Source organism: Panthera onca, chromosome A1, assembly GCF_046562875.1.
Source record: "Panthera onca isolate mPanOnc1 chromosome A1, mPanOnc1 haplotype 2, whole genome shotgun sequence".
Taxonomy (NCBI): Eukaryota; Metazoa; Chordata; class Mammalia; order Carnivora; family Felidae; genus Panthera; species Panthera onca.
The window spans coordinates 194927300-194943367 of NC_138339.1; the positions used below are offsets into that span (position 1 = coordinate 194927300).

Here is a 16068-nt window from a genome sequence, read left to right on the forward strand (position 1 = left end):
TATACAATAATAAAAAAATGGCAGTGTGATTTACATTTTCAATCATGAAATCATACTGCTCATGAACAAGCTAAATTTGGAGCTTCAAGGAAAGGAAGAGCTTCTATGTGTCTTAGCTAGACAGGTACACAAATTTATATTGAAATTGAAACTTTTCATTATACAAATCAATAATAATGTTATATTGACACAAGAAGGATTGAATTTATCTAACTTGGGTAGCAATAGTTTTGAAAATTATATGCTTTTTCTTCTAGGTCAAAATAATTCTTGTAGTATTGATGAACCAGTTTTGTTAAAGTCGATGTAAATATTTATGGAAAATCATATTTTGGTATTTGAAATTTTTGAAGTCTGTTTGATACATCTTGGAGATGTAAATCTACTTTCTCAACTGTAAGTTTTTTTACGTGTAAATAAATCAAGTGTTTCTGATGCAAGCTTAGCATCTGAACTGAGCTGTGCTGTAAGTGTAAAGTCATGCTGGACTTTGAAGAGGCAGTAAAAACAGAGTAAAATACATCCTTAATATTTATATAGATTTTGTTTGGAAATAACAATATTTTGGATATATCAGATAAAAATACATTAGTAAAATTTATTTCATCTATTATTTTTTACTTTTTATGTGACAACTAAAATTGAAATTACATATATAATCCCTATTACATTTCTAATGGACAGTACAGGGTCTGATATATACACACACACACACACACACACACACACACATATATATATTCATGTGAATGATTTTAATCCATGCAAAGACATGTTCTTTTTTAAATTTATTTATTTTTATTTTTGTCTTGTGTTTCAGAAATTACTCCCACACAATAATTTTAGTTTTTTTGCCCAATATAACTAACCACAGTCTTGCATTTCTTGTAAGTGTCTGGTATATAAGTGTCTGGTCCCCTAGACACCACATGCTGGAAAATGTAAAGGGCTGATAGACACTGGCAGGTGGTGGGTGTGGACATGAGCTAATACCCCTCCAGGCTCTGTAAGCAAGGCTTGCTTCTGCTGGTAAGTTAGGCTCAGTGGGAGTGGAAGTTTGAGGGTAATTTGAATGAAATAAATCCTTTCAAATATCATTATTCTCAGTATCGGTCTTCCGTTCTTTCCCAGTGTGTGCTCCAATGAGTACATAAGATATGAGAATTTAATGTATTTTGTATTTTCTCAACCCAGAACATCTGGCTCTGATTTTCTTTTAGGGCAATCATATAAATTTCTTTTTTCTTTTCTTTTCTTTTCTTTCTTTCTTTCTTTCTTTCTTTCTTTCTTTCTTTCTTTCTTTCCTGTGTCTTTATTCAAGAACTTAAGACTTAAAGCCTATCATGTTATAGCAGCTTAAACTCTCCAGTGCATGAAATAGTCATTCACTTATGTTCCTATATTCCTTATTCTCTTAGTAGCCTCCATTTCATCTGCTTAAGGGGCATCAACAGGGATAACTCAGGCAACTCATTTGCAGTTTGCCATGTACAAATTCCTGGTATTCTTTTCAGAAATAAATTAATATACTGCTATCAAGAGCAACCCAACATAAAGTCCAAATACCGATCACTAGAACTGTGTTATCAGTTAGTGTATTGTGTGAGTTTCAGTGACAGATGGAGCCTACTCTAGATAATTTTTACAAGAAAGAAATTTAATAGATGTAATTGTTTAAAACTGTTGGTTGATAAGGTATAGAATCCAGGAATGGCTGTCACAACGATGACTTTGAACTGACCTCCCAAGAGAGCTACAAGCTCTACCATTTCTGAACTCTGGGGAATTGAAAACTATCACCACGACTTCAGGCTTCTGGATTACATTGTCATTGTCATGACCTCAGCCAGAAAGTAAATATTTGCCTGATGATTTGTGAGCATCTGCAGTATTTGTTTACAGAGTAGTCTACGCTTACCCGTGGTTTCCCTTTACATAGTTTCAGTTACCCATGATAACTGCAGTGTGGAAGCCAATGATCCTCCTCTGACATATGGGTAGAAGGTCAATGGTAACCTAATGCTAGCTATGTCACAGTGCCTACATCATTCACCTCACTTCATCTCATGTGACATATATGCATTTTATCATCTCACATCCTCGCAAGAAGAAAAGGGTGAGTGCAGTACAATAAGACATTTTGGGAGAGATTGACCACATTCACGTAACTTTTATTATAGTATATTATTGTAATTATTCTATTTTATTATTAATTATTGTTCATCTTTATTATAAAGGAAGTCTGTAAATAATATCAAACACATTTATTTCAACAGGAAAATATTACAGTTCTGAACTTTTATGTACCTATATAGCTCTCTCAGTGGATTAAGGGGACAAAAACTTCTGTAAGTGTCCAGATAATTTGAACAACATAATTAACAAGCTTTATTTACATGTATAATCCTGAAAAGTAATAAATAATAACGGGGATATTTTAAGTTATTATAAGGCTTATGTAAGAGGGAGACATTATCTCTATCTTCCAACATTATTTGCTGTACAAAAATTCTGGGGGTGGCTGGGTGGCTCGGTCGATTAAGCGTTCGACTTCGGCTCAGGTCATGATCTTACACTTGGTGGGTGTGTGCCCACCAACTGTAAGGTCTGTGCTTACAGCTCAGAGCTGTACTGACAGCTCAGAGCTTGGAACCTGCTTCGGATTCGGTCTCCCTGTTTCCCTGCCCCTCCCCCACTCACACTCTGTTTCTCTTTCTCTCTCTCAAAAATAAATAAACAAAAAAAAATTCTGTAAAATAAAATCCTGGACAAAGGGCAGTTAGTACCTTGCTTGCGTGATATAAAAAAATCCAAAAGATCAGTGGATCTTGTCTCCCACTAATGACTCCATTGAAAGATGCCAGTTTCAGATAACTTACTAATTGTATTAAAATTATATCATCAAATGTAATTTATGTTGCCTCTTAAATCCTGAAAGTCTTACCACAAGTTTGACTTTGTCTTTGTTCTAAGAGGTATACAAATGCACTAACTTGTCTTTCACCTTTGAGGGTATAGCGGATTGTATTATTTATTTAGAATTCTCTCTTTACCTTCACCCATGCCATAGTTCACACAGGAAAAGTATAATTCCCAGCCTCATTGACTTTTGGCCATATAACTTACTTTGTTCAGTGGAAGCTGAGCTGGCTTTAAATGTGCTTGTATGGACTTGCCTGATTGGGCATGCACTCTAACTACCCTACACTGCACCATAAGAAATAAAAACACTCTAAATAATGACTGCTTCTTCAACTTTGGTCCTGAAATGAAAGATTACAGAGCTGGTGTGAGCTCAATCTATAGCCTGAAACAGACACTACACCTACTCCACATATATATGTGCAGAAAAACAAATGCATGTGTTGTAAGCCATTAAGATTTTATAACTGATTTTGTATAGAATTGTTCCAACACAAGTTGACTAATACAGGGGCGGGGTGGGGCGGGGGGAAGTTTATGCCCCAGACCACTGGACACATAAAAAATGTACTTAGGTGTAAATGCCTGAGCTTTCATGGGAATGGTTTCTGAATTACTCTGAATAAGGAATTTTTCAGAAGATTTCTCTGAAACTGAGCATGATTCAGTGTTCCATTCTGGTTCCTTCCTCAAGATGCTGTGTGACATTTCTCTTCACCTCAGCCATATGTGTATTGCATGTGAACAAACCTCTGTGTCTACAGGGTGGCTCACTAAGCAGGGAAATTACATTCCAACCTCAAGACCTCCAAGTTGAAAGGGGAATTCACTAGTAATGTCCATTAAAGTAAAGCTTTTTTACTGTTAATCCAGTTCCTGGGTGATTGTTTGAAGTTCTACGATGGAAATCTTCTAATCCTCCAACTTATAGTAGAAACTTTTTTGTTTCCAAAGTATTTTCATATGCTTTTATTATTTTATTACAAAAATATTATAAAATAATCAAGAAAATATTTGTAATATCTCCATTTTTAAAGAACAATGAGGAATCAGACCATACATAAACTGATAAGAAAAGTAACATACTAAGATTTTGCCCAATACAAGTTGGGGGAATGCTCCTTAGATAATGAGGAAATAGTTTCTTAATAAAACACTCTGTTGATGAATAAAACTTTAATTTTCAAATGACAGCTTGAGAAAAATATCTCTGAATGAAAAAATTTGCATATTTTTGGTTCTGTAAGACTTCAATTTTGTGAGATATCCTTGTTGTTAAAGTATCTTTTGTGGTAGGATGGAGTCTACAAATATTTATTTTATATCTGTGTACTTATACATACACAGATAATCTTTAGAAGTTTCAAAACTTTTAATAAATGTTTATTATGTATGATCTAAAGAGCTCAGATAAAGTAAGAATAAGTGACTTGTAAATAACTAATGTCAGTAAAGACCCACCTGCTATTACTTAATCATACTCGTATTCTACAGCAAAATAGCCATATAAGGGTCATTACTGAGAAGAATGTCAAATTGGCCGATTTAATGTTACTTAGGGCTTACTTTATCTATATAACTGTCTCAGATAAGAATTGCAAGCTAATAATAATTGCATTAGTGTCAGAAGTGTAGGGGACACCTATGGTTTATTTAGTAGGGAGAGAGAGTTTTAATGTTCTAAATTGAGTTTTACTCTCTAAGATAGTTAAAATAGCGTATGTAAAATATTCAAGCATCCATTAATGGTTGATATCTGAGAAATACAATATTGTTTGAAATATTTTAGAGTCTTCCAGTCCAAACTGCTTATTAAAAGGCATGGGGTTGCTTAAATATACTATTGATACATCTAAATAAAATTGCTATAATTTCATGAAGTAAAACAAGCTATTTTTTAAAAAAAGTAAAACTTTTTTTAAGTTACAGGTCATCAGGACCTTCATAGATTTAAAGAGTTTTCTCCTCTTGGTATCAGGTTGCATTCTCTAAATTCATATATCTAGTGGAAAAATCTACAAAAGTAAATTTGTAATAGCAAGCTTTGAAATAATATATTCCATATATGACCATGGTTCTCAGCTAATACACACACACACACACACACACACACACACACACACACGCACGCACACAAAATCCATATTTGACACTGAGCCATCAGAAACAATTATGAAACAGTAAAAATTACAGAAAACTCAGAACAACCTCAAAGCTATTTTAGGAAGTGGAGCTTTTCCACCTAAGTTCCTAATTTTCAAAGATGTTGACCCCCTAGCATATATGCATCACTCTTGTGAACTAAGTAATAAGCACCTTAAAAATATCTGCCATCATCACAACAGTAGTTTGTTTTATTTTAAAACATTTATATATTGAAAACATTGAAAATAATTTGTTACTACATTTTTATTCATAGAAACACAAATGAACATAGAATAGCAGCAAAATATAGATGGATAATATGCAAAAAGAGACCGTTCGATGAGCGTGATTAATTCATTGTTAGCATGAATCTATGCTAACTAGCTAACTAATGTAGCATGGCAGCAGGTAGGTGTATCTAGAGAGGAGTTGTGGAGCACCTGTGGAGAGAGTTTCTCTTTTCTATTCAGAATGAAAAATTTGGGAATTGATGACAAAGGCAAACTTTGCTCCCATTGCTACATCAGCAAATACGGCCGTAGTTAGAAAGATGAAACGTCTAGATGTCCAAAGGGGCCCATTTTAGGTTTATATCTTTTGTTTGAAGTTCAGCTTGTCAAATATTCCAGAACAACTGGTCAAACTGTCTGGAGTATGCCTGTCCGGGAACCACCAAATAACAGGAAAACATATGGATACTGTGCTTTACAATTCACAAAATTCACAAAGCATTTTACCACACATGATCTCATTTGTTCTTCATAACAATGCAGATATATTGGTAGGTTAAACATTATATTCTGCAAGTTCAAAGGTAAATGCTGAAATGAGAGAATTTAAGTGATTCATACATGGACACACAAATTGTAGTAGCAGACCCAGGACCTAGACCAAAGTTTTCTAATTCTAATTACAGACTCCTTTCTATTACCTCTGCTCTCATAAGAAGGTTGAAAACGTGCATTTCATTAAGATTTAATGTATGTCATAATTTTATTAAATGTTAAATATGTGAAAATTCTTCTAAATGAATTCAGCCTGCTAGGAACTTAGTTGCTCTTGAGGCAATCAACATCAGGAAATATCATTTTTCAGGGTATTATTGGGTTAAAATTCATATACCATAGGCCTCCTACTTGGGTGATAATTGTGTTACTGGTATGATAAACCTTTATAAGGGTAGCACAACTTGCAGCATTTTAACATTCTCAGGGAAATGTTCTAAAAGCAAAAATGAATGGGACGAAAGAGAAAGATCTAGGTGTTTCTCTGTAAGTGTGTACATGTGAGTATTTTTTTCCACATATATTATACTTGACATGCCAAATTCCAGTTCAATCTTGGAAATGCAATAAAACAATGATCATTATAGAAAGCTCTACTCCTACATTCAAGAAGCTTATAGTCTAGGAAGGGAGACTGATACTAATCAAATAATAATTTTCATGTATTCATTCATTCATTCAGCTAATACTTACGAAACACTTACAAGTGAGAAATTATTCTGTGTGCTGGTAATGTAAACATCACAGCTATGAAGTGATGCAACTGGGATGCCACATTTCCTGCAACTGAGGGACACAACTTGATCTGTCTGAATGCAGAGGTCTTGTGAACAATTAACCATCTCACCACCCTTCTTCATCTACCAAGAAAATGACAACTGAAGCTGGAAATTTATTTGAAGTTTATTATTTGGTTCAGAAATACATACAATTTTACATTATTTAATAATATATTTATATTTTATGCCATATGATAATAATACATTACAATATATTGTAATAATATGAAGGTATTAGTTTTCATCACCCTTGCCCCCAATTTAAGTAAAATTGATTCTTGAAAGCAGATGTCTTTCTGAGACTTGTTTGGGAAATGGTAAGCAATTATTTCAGCTGCAGCATTATTTTTAAATATGTTCTAAAAAGTACAGGAACCGTGGCACTGCTGTGGCTCAGTCAGTTCAGCCTCCAACTGCGGCTCAGGTCATGATCTCACGGTTCATGAGTTTGAGTCCCACGTAGGGCTCTGTGCTGACAGCTAAGAGGCTGGAGCCTGCTTGGAATTCTGTGTCTCCCCCTCTCTCTAACCCCTCCTCCACTCATGCTCTGTCTCTGTCTCTCAAAAGTAAATAAATGTCAAAAAATGAATAGAAATTAAAAAGTACAGGAACTAAGACTGGAGATAGAGAATATGAAACTGTTCTGTAGACCCATAAATGTAAAGGCAAAATGATGTTGTATTTGGAGAAGACTTATTGCAATCTTTTTCATACTATTAGAACTATTAACACCTACCTTGTAGAAGAGTGACAAGATGATCTATGTATAGGCTTCTCTCAGAGTATAGAACACATGGTAGGATATCAATAAATATTAAAATATATATAGTCTTGAGTACTTTTGCAATAGCTCAGTTTAGAAGTGATGAGGGGTTCATCACTTATTCTTAAAATAAAATTTATGCAAAGTGTGCAACAAATAAAACCTATAGAAAACAGATGTTTCCATCACAATCTGTTGCTTTTCCAAATAATATTTTGAAAACACATTCCTTCAGCCATTATACAGTTCTTAAAATACAAAAGATATTAAATGTTTATTTATTTTTGAGAAAGAGTAATGGGGGGAGGGGCAGAGAGAGGGAGATAGGATCCAAAGTGGGTTCTGCCCTGACAGCAGAGAGCCCAATATGGAGCTTGAACTCATGGACCATGAGATTATGACCAAACCAAAGTCTGACACTTAACTGACTGAGCCACCCAGGTACCCCCAAAAGAAATTAAATCTGTAAGAAAGCCTAGTAGATGGGATTCTGTTCACAGGACTTGGTACTTGGTGGTTTATGCTTCAGTACATGTCACACCATTCACCTCCATTCATGCCACCTTGCCCATAGTAACCTCCACTGCCTGTCATGGCCATAACCACTCAAACCACCAAGAGTACCAATCCTTCGCTGGAATTGTCCCCCATTTCCATCCTTCCAATGGATCCATAATCTCTCTCATTATCCATTCCATCTCTGCTACAGCACCCATTCCAGAACCTCCCATGCCAGACTAGAATTCGAGAAGAGTTTAATGTATTGGTATTGCATCTATTCTTACCGTTAGACATGGTAGCTACTGCATCCTTATATGTTACAAACTCTACATCTGCTTCTCCTGTTGCTCTGTCATCAGCTCCAATATCAGTATCAACTCATATTGGATTTAGTTATGGGGAAAATTAGTGATGTCATTTTCAGTTGAATTAAAAGGTAATCCTCCCATATGTACAAAATGACCACCGAAAAAACCTGAACTTGCATCACTAGCTCCCCCTAGCCATGCCCATCAATATCAACTCTCAATCTGGCATCAAAGCCATCATTTCCATAGCCATAATTATTATAGCCATAATAGTTACCAAAGCCTCCATAACTAGGGACACTGGGGGAGAAAAAGACAGGACAGATGCCAGAGATGGAACAAATGTATTATTAACAGAATTCTATTTAGTTAAAAAATACATAGAGCCTAATGTGTGTCAAGCATTGTGCTGAATGCTTTGAAATACAGCCGAGCCCTAATTTGATATAAAACACAAGAAAAAGATAATCCCATAGTTTGGAAACAGTATGACTATGAGAAAGATATTTAAATGAATAAGAATAAAGATGTCAGAAAGTTGGATCTTGATTGCTGGTACAGGTGAAAGAAGACACATCATTTGATTCAACTCTTAATAGGAAACTTGTTTTTGTTTCTAAATAACAAAGTAAAATGCTGCAGTTCTTGTTATTATTTTTGGGAACTATTTGGAAAAATCTTTTCCATCAATGCCTCCCCTCCCTCCAGTTACAGTATGATAGCTTTGATGAATACTTGACTTAGAATAAATGACCTCCTTTCTTCTCACTGGTAGTTTTACATAGCCAGAAAAAGCTGCCAAAACTTCAGAATGGGAAGTATGAAAATGTGGCTCAAACATCATTATTTCATATAGTATATATATATATACACATATATATATTTACTAATTTCCCTTCTAACATTTTTAGAATATTGATACTTTACTCTTCATTTGTTTTAATATAAGGCTCCAGATTTTATCTTCAATCTGAAATTTTCCTTTCAAAGAGAGATAAGGATTTAAATTTTTTGAAGTTTGTTTGTTTGTTTGTTTGTTTGTTTAGAGAATGAGCAGGGAAGGGGCAGCGGAGAGGGACGCAGAGGATCCAAAACAGTCTCTGTGCTGACAGCAGAGAGCCTGACATGGGCTCAAACTCACAAACTTTGAGATCATGACCTGAGCTGAAGTCCGACACTTTGACTGACTGAGGTACCCAGGCGCCCTGAGTGAGATAAGGATATGAATGACTTTCCTTTTTGCCAGTCTAGGTGCCCCGATGAATATTGGTTTATAGGTATTCAAGTACTGAAACCTCTCAGAATCGATTGATTTCTCAAAGTTTCTTTCATATAGGAAATCTTTTCCTCTTACCTCTAAAAAGTTATTATTATCAATATTATGGAGACCGACAGAGAGATGAAAGGTATGGGACATTTTCTAAAATAAGGTGTCTGTGGCATGTGTGTGTGTGTGTGTGTGTGTGTGTGTGTTTGCATGCATGTGTGGTGTGTACACACATGCGTGTGCTCATCCATACCCATTGGTGGTGGTAAAATATTTTCTTTCCCCTTTACAAATAAAAATGTCTTATTCTAAAGAAGATACATAAACTATCAAATGCAATGTGATGTTTTTGTTAAATAATAAGCAACGGAAGCATACAGAAATAAATATTTCTCATGGAGGTAAAATATATACAACTATAAAATCATAAATATACTGGAGAATTATAATATGAATTTGTAAATTGTATGCAAATAGCTTGAAACCAGATCTATAAAGACATAAATAAAGCAACAAGACTGAAAGGTTTATATGTTGGCTTGTTTATAGAGTAGCACAAACATTTTTCTTTTTTAATTGGCAATTAATTTTCGGCAGCCATCTAGGTACTTTCATGTCAAATTACTTTTCCTACACTAAACAAGATTAGGCATCCAAGCAGCAAAGCACTTACGTGAAAAGTGAGAAACTGACTGTCAAGTAGATATTTTCCACCTATAACCAATTAAAATGTTTCTTTTTTGATGAATGGGTGTTGTAATTTCACATTTTGTATTTTTACCTAAGCACATACCTGTGTAACATCCCAGTTCACAAAGGCTAAAAAAGATGGGTACTGAGATTTCTTTTATTCCTTTTATTCAATACACCTTCAGAATGAAGCAAGCATTTTTGTGCTGTTTCAAAAACAGAGCTTTCTTATGCTACTGCACACAAAAATATAGCAACAGTTCATGTACGTATATATGTTTAGGGGCATATATGTGTGTATGTGTGTATAAGTGTATCAACACACGTGTTTTTATAAACCTCAAAAAATATTTTAATCAAATGATTTTTAGTCTCTTGGTTCCTTGTAGATTATCATTTCACATTAAAATGTAGAGATGTCTGTATTTAAAAATTAAACCATTGACACATCAGGTAAAAAAGTAATGTATTATTGATAATCTTCAAGTGAATGACATAAAAAGGAAAATATTGATTTTTTGGAAGATGTCTCATTTTTCTTACTTCACAGAAGACTGATGCAGGTTCATGAGCCTATCAATATTATTTGAATTAATGCATATTCCCTGCTATTGATTGCCTTAACAATGATTGTCATAACTGATTTATGGGCACTTATGCCTGTTAAATATTTTAAGAGGTAAATATCAGATTTGTATATATAAGTAGTTTGACTTGAATAAACAACAGGGTTGGATGTTAACATTATACCTTTTGATTTAATCCATATTATAATACATTATGCAAGATGTATTTTTAAGATAGCAGCAAAAATTCCAACTAAAGTTGATATTAGATCACATTGTTTACTAGAGTTAAGTGCAGAATTCTCTCTAAGGCTAACAAAGTATTTTCAGTTTTGAGGTAGAAATTCTCATGTCATTTGGAAATGTAGCTAATGTATCTATGAGAAAAACTAGGTCTATCAAGCCAAAATATAAAATTTGAGTATCATTGTAATATACATAAAATTGATTTGTTCTTACTGCTTAGAATAGATCAGGATATAAGATTATATTTCAGCTTTCTATGGTGACTGATACCCAATACTTTCCAAATAAATGAGACAAGTTGTGATGGTGTGAGAGGCAAAAAGAGGGTATATATGTATATACCATCTTATAATTAGTATGAGTATCTTTGACTTCAAATGTGAGATATGATTACTACAGTCATTTACCAAGGACCTGCTTTTTTATTTTTTTTTATTTTTTTTTTCAATATATGAAATTTATTGTCAAATTGGTTTCCATACAACACCCAGTGCTCATCCTAAAAGGTGCCCTCCTCAATACCCAGCACCCACCCTCCCCTCCCTCCCACCCCCCATCAACCCTCAGTTTGTTCTCAGTTTTTAACAGTCTCTTATGCTTTGGCTCTCATTCTAACCTCTTTTTTTTTTTTCTCCTTCCCCTCCCCCTCCCCATGGGTTTCTGTTACGTTTCTCAGGATCCACATAAGAGTGAAACCATATGGTATCTGTCTTTCTCTGTATGGCTTATTTCACTTAGCATCACACTCTCCAGTTCCATCCACGTTGCTACAAAGGGCCATATTTTGTTCTTTCTCATTGCCATGTAGTACTCCATTGTGTATATAAACCACAATTTCTTTATCCATTCATCAGTTGATGGACTTTTAGGCTCTTTCCACAATTTGGCTATTGTTGAGAGTGCTGCTATAAACATTGGGGTACAAGTGCCCCTATGCATCGGTACTCCTGTATCCCTTGGATAAATTCCTAGCAGTGCTATTGCTGGGTCATAGGGTAGGTCTATTTTTAATTTTCCGAGGAACCTCCACACTGTTTTCCAGAGTGGCTGCACCAATTTGCATTCCCACCAACAGTGCAAGAGGGTTCCCGTTTCTCCACATCCTCTCCAGCATCTATAGTCTCCTGATTTGTTCACATTTTGGCCACTCTGACTGGCATGAGGTGATATCTGAGTGTGGTTTTGATTTGTATTTCCCTGATGAGGAGCGACGTTGAGCATCTTTTCATGTGCCTGTTGGCCATCCGGATGTCTTCTTTAGAGAAGTGTCTATTCATGTTTTCTGCCCATTTCTTCACTGGGTTATTTGTTTTTCGGGTGTGGAGTTTGATGAGCTGTTTATAGATTTTGGATACTAGCCCTTTGTCCGATATGCCACTTGCAAATATCTTTTCCCATTCAGTTGGTTGCCTTTTAGTTTTGTTGGTTGTTTCCCTTGCTGTGCAGAAGCTTTTTATCTTCATAAGGTCCCAGTAATTCATTTTTGCTTTTAATTCCCTTGCCTTTGGGGATGTGTCAAGTAAGAGATTGCTACGGCTGAGGTCAGAGAGGAAGGACCTGCTTTTTTAAAGATGAGTTTATTGAGGTATCACATATGCATCTTAAATTCATTTGGTTTAAGAGTATAATTAAATGGTTTTTCAAATTGACAGACAAGTATAAAAATTACCACAATCTAATTGTAGAAAATTTTTGTTACCTCAAACAGATACATGGTGCTCACTACGGTCACTTCCTGTTCCTAAACCCAGTCCCAGATAACCACTGATCTACTTACTGTTTCTAAAGATTTACTGTTTCTGGACACTTCACATAAATAAAATCACCCAAAATGTGGTCTTTTGCATCTGGCTTCTTTCATGTAGCGTAATATTTTAGAGGTTGATCCATGTTGTAGTATGTGTCAGCCTTTCATTCATTTTTATTGCCAAATGCAATTCCATTGTATGGATAAGCACAGCTCTATACATTCACCAGTTGATGGATGCGTTTTTTTCACTTTTTGGCTATTAAAAGTATTTTTGCTATGATCATTCATGCAGAAATCTTACTGTGGACATATGTTTTCATTTCTCTTGCATATTCTAAACATGGGATTGCTTGATTATATGGTAAATTTGTACTTAACTCTTTAAGAAACTGCTAAAATGTCTTCTAAATTGGCCAAGCCATTTGACATTCCTACCTACAATGCATGATGGTTCCAGTTTTGCTACATCCTTGACAATATGTTTTACATTTTCTTTTGATTGTAGCTATCCTAGTAGATGTGAAGTGGTAAATCACTGTGGTTTTGATTTGCATTTCCCTAATGGCTAATGATGTACATCTTTTCCTAAGCTTATTAACCATTGCATATCTTTGTCAAGAAATGAATTTTCAAATTCTTTGTCCATTTTAAACTAGATTATCTCTTTTTTTGGTTTTGGTATTATATGTAAGAAATCATTATCTAATCCAAGGTCATAAGGAGTTATTCTTATATTTTCCTATTCCTAAGGGTTTTATAATGTTAGCTTTTACATTTAAATCAATGATTCATTTTGAATGATTTTTTTTTATGGTGTGAGGTAGGAATCAAAATTCATTCTTCTGCATGTGGATATTGTCTCAGCACCATTTGTTGAAAAGATTATATTCCCCCCCATTGAATTGCCTATTTTCCCCCCATATGCATATCACAGTTTACTTCTCCTTCTCCTCCTCCTCCTCCTCTTCCTCCTCCTTCTCCTTTTTCTTCTTTTCTTTTTTTGCATGTCTCTTAACTTTTTCTTGAAAATTGTGCATTTTAGGTAATATAACAAATCAGAATCTTAACTCTACCTACCCCCTTAGGGTTGATGCTATCATTTATTTGTTTAGTGAATTGGCAAAAATAATTCTATGATGTTTATTGCCATTACAATATGCAGTTGTTTTCTTGTGTTTATCTTTTTACCTGACTAGTAATTGGCCCAGGTCAGCATAAGCTTGTTATTGGTCAACAGGTGTGCTTAAGTTCCCTTGGCCTGCTGGATATTTAATTTTGCAATTAAATGCATGTGTGTTTGGAGGTTGCTATCATAGTTCAGAGTTTACATTTTTTCCCTCTATCTTCCACCCCTTTTGATTAGAACTGATAGCATGGATTTTCCTGTATGATTCTATTTTAGAGGATGCAACCTTGGGCATGTACATAGTCTTCCAGACTGCTACAATGGATGTGATTTTATTGTTAAACCTGGCTTCTTAGTAATTATTTCTGAGTCACAGTAGCTTATTGTTTGGCAGTGTTTGGTTAGAGATTGTGTTTAAGCTCCTAGTTCCAGTGAAGCTTTTACTCTTTGCTATGGATCTGTGTGTGACTTGGGGAATGTTTTCGTTTCTGTCCCATCTCCTGCTCTAATTTTTCCTCAGTTCATTCAGCTTGTGCACAGCCTTTCTGTACCCAAGGGTTAAATGTGATCCTAGTAGTTCTTCATGGATATCTATTTGCTTGGTTCTCTCTGTTAAAATATGTGATTGCTCTGCTCTTTTTTTTTTTTTTTCTACTGGTAGAGCTATGTGTACCTTTTGTTGCTCTCTGCCAAGATCACCATCGTTTATGACATCTCCCCTTTGTCCCTTAGGCATGGAATTCTTCATGCTCTTTTCCAAGCAAAGTCAATTTTCTCAGATAGAACTGTGAAACTCTTTGCTCCTGTGCTGTGTCTTTCCCATTGGGTATAAGCTTTTCATTAACTCACAAGATCTAGGACAGGAACAATGATGCATTTCGACTGGAGTCACACCTTTGCTCTATGACCAAGAACTGTGCAAAGCTGGAGAGTGTTCCCATATTACTGGCTGGAACCAGTTCTTGGAACCTCCACCCTAGAAGCAAGATGGGTTGGGGATCAGGGTTCGGTATTCTGGTCTTGTAATGTCTGGAATAGAGATTTTGCCCTGTGCGTGGGGACTGGGTGTTAGAAGGGAGTCTTGGCCCTCAGGGCTGCGTTGGCCCAAAACATTACTTCAGCCACATGGAGTTGGGGACAATGAGAAATACCAGCTGCCTGCCCATCTCATGTTAATACAGTTGCTTAGATTGGGAACTAGAAGGGGAAGAAGCCCCGTAAGATGAAGCTTTTTGAGTGGAATGCAAAGAGTTGTAGCTTAAATGCCACAGATTCTTAATGTTCTTATTAAAATGTAGTAGATGTTATTGAATGAATGTTTGGTCACCTGTTATATGCTTTCAGAAAAATTTACTTAAAATTGAGTAAAAAGACTTAAAATGTTGATTTTTTGAAAAATAATTTTCTGCAGGGGCGCCTGGGTGGCTCAGTTGGTTAAGCGTCTGACTTCAGTTCGGGTCATGATCTCACAGTCTGTGGGTTAGAGCCCTGCATCAGGCTCTGTGCTGACAGCTTGGGAGCCTAGAGCCTGCTTCAGATTCTGTGTCTCCCTCTCTCTCTGCCCCTACCCTGCTCACACTCTGTCTGTCTCTCTCTCAAAACCAAATAAACTTAAAAAAATAAATAAAAAATAAATAAAATAATTTTCTGCATATAAATGGTTGGTTGGTTGCAAAGAGTTTGCTGAGCTTCTGACTCTGCCTTTTCAAAAGAAATCAGTCTCTTAAGGAACTTACTTTTAAAGATAAATATTTTGTTTCTATTTTCAAAAAAATATTCAAAAAATATTCAAAAAAATAAACATTTTAGGGACTCAAATATATGATAAGCTTTTGTAAATATTACTAAACTCAAATGTTTCTGTCAAAATGAATATTTTGACTAAAAATGCAAAATGGCAACCCTTTACAACATATAATACCATTATCATTCATGTTTTTTTTCCTTCTGAACAGTCTTTATTTAATTGTTCGTGATAAAGTACTATTTGATATCACCAACACCAAAGTCATTGTTAGCATAAATTTTAATTGATAATTTATAGCCTAATTGCTAATCCCATTCTGCCCTAATTTATAATTCTACCTATGTCATAAATATGAATGGATAGTTTCTAACATATACTATCAAGCATTGGTTCAAGGACTTCCTTTAATTACTTCCATTATTACTGATCCTGTGGTGTAGCTGGGAGAAATTTGGGTAACCCTTTGGATGCTA

At 35.1% G+C, this 16068-nt stretch overlaps 1 long non-coding RNA gene and 1 pseudogene across 1 annotated transcript; one reads left to right on the plus strand and one right to left on the minus strand.

Moving 5' to 3' along the window:
* The first annotated feature begins 263 nt into the window (after positions 1-263).
* Positions 264-6810, plus strand: LOC132680279 (uncharacterized). The gene is made up of 3 exons (XR_009610605.1): positions 264-396; positions 2277-2348; positions 6535-6810. It is a non-coding gene; the product is annotated as an uncharacterized LOC132680279 (long non-coding RNA).
* A 1109-nt stretch (positions 6811-7919) lies between these two features.
* LOC132680552 (uncharacterized) overlaps positions 7920-16068 on the minus strand; it is a 43389-nt pseudogene continuing 35240 nt past the window's right edge.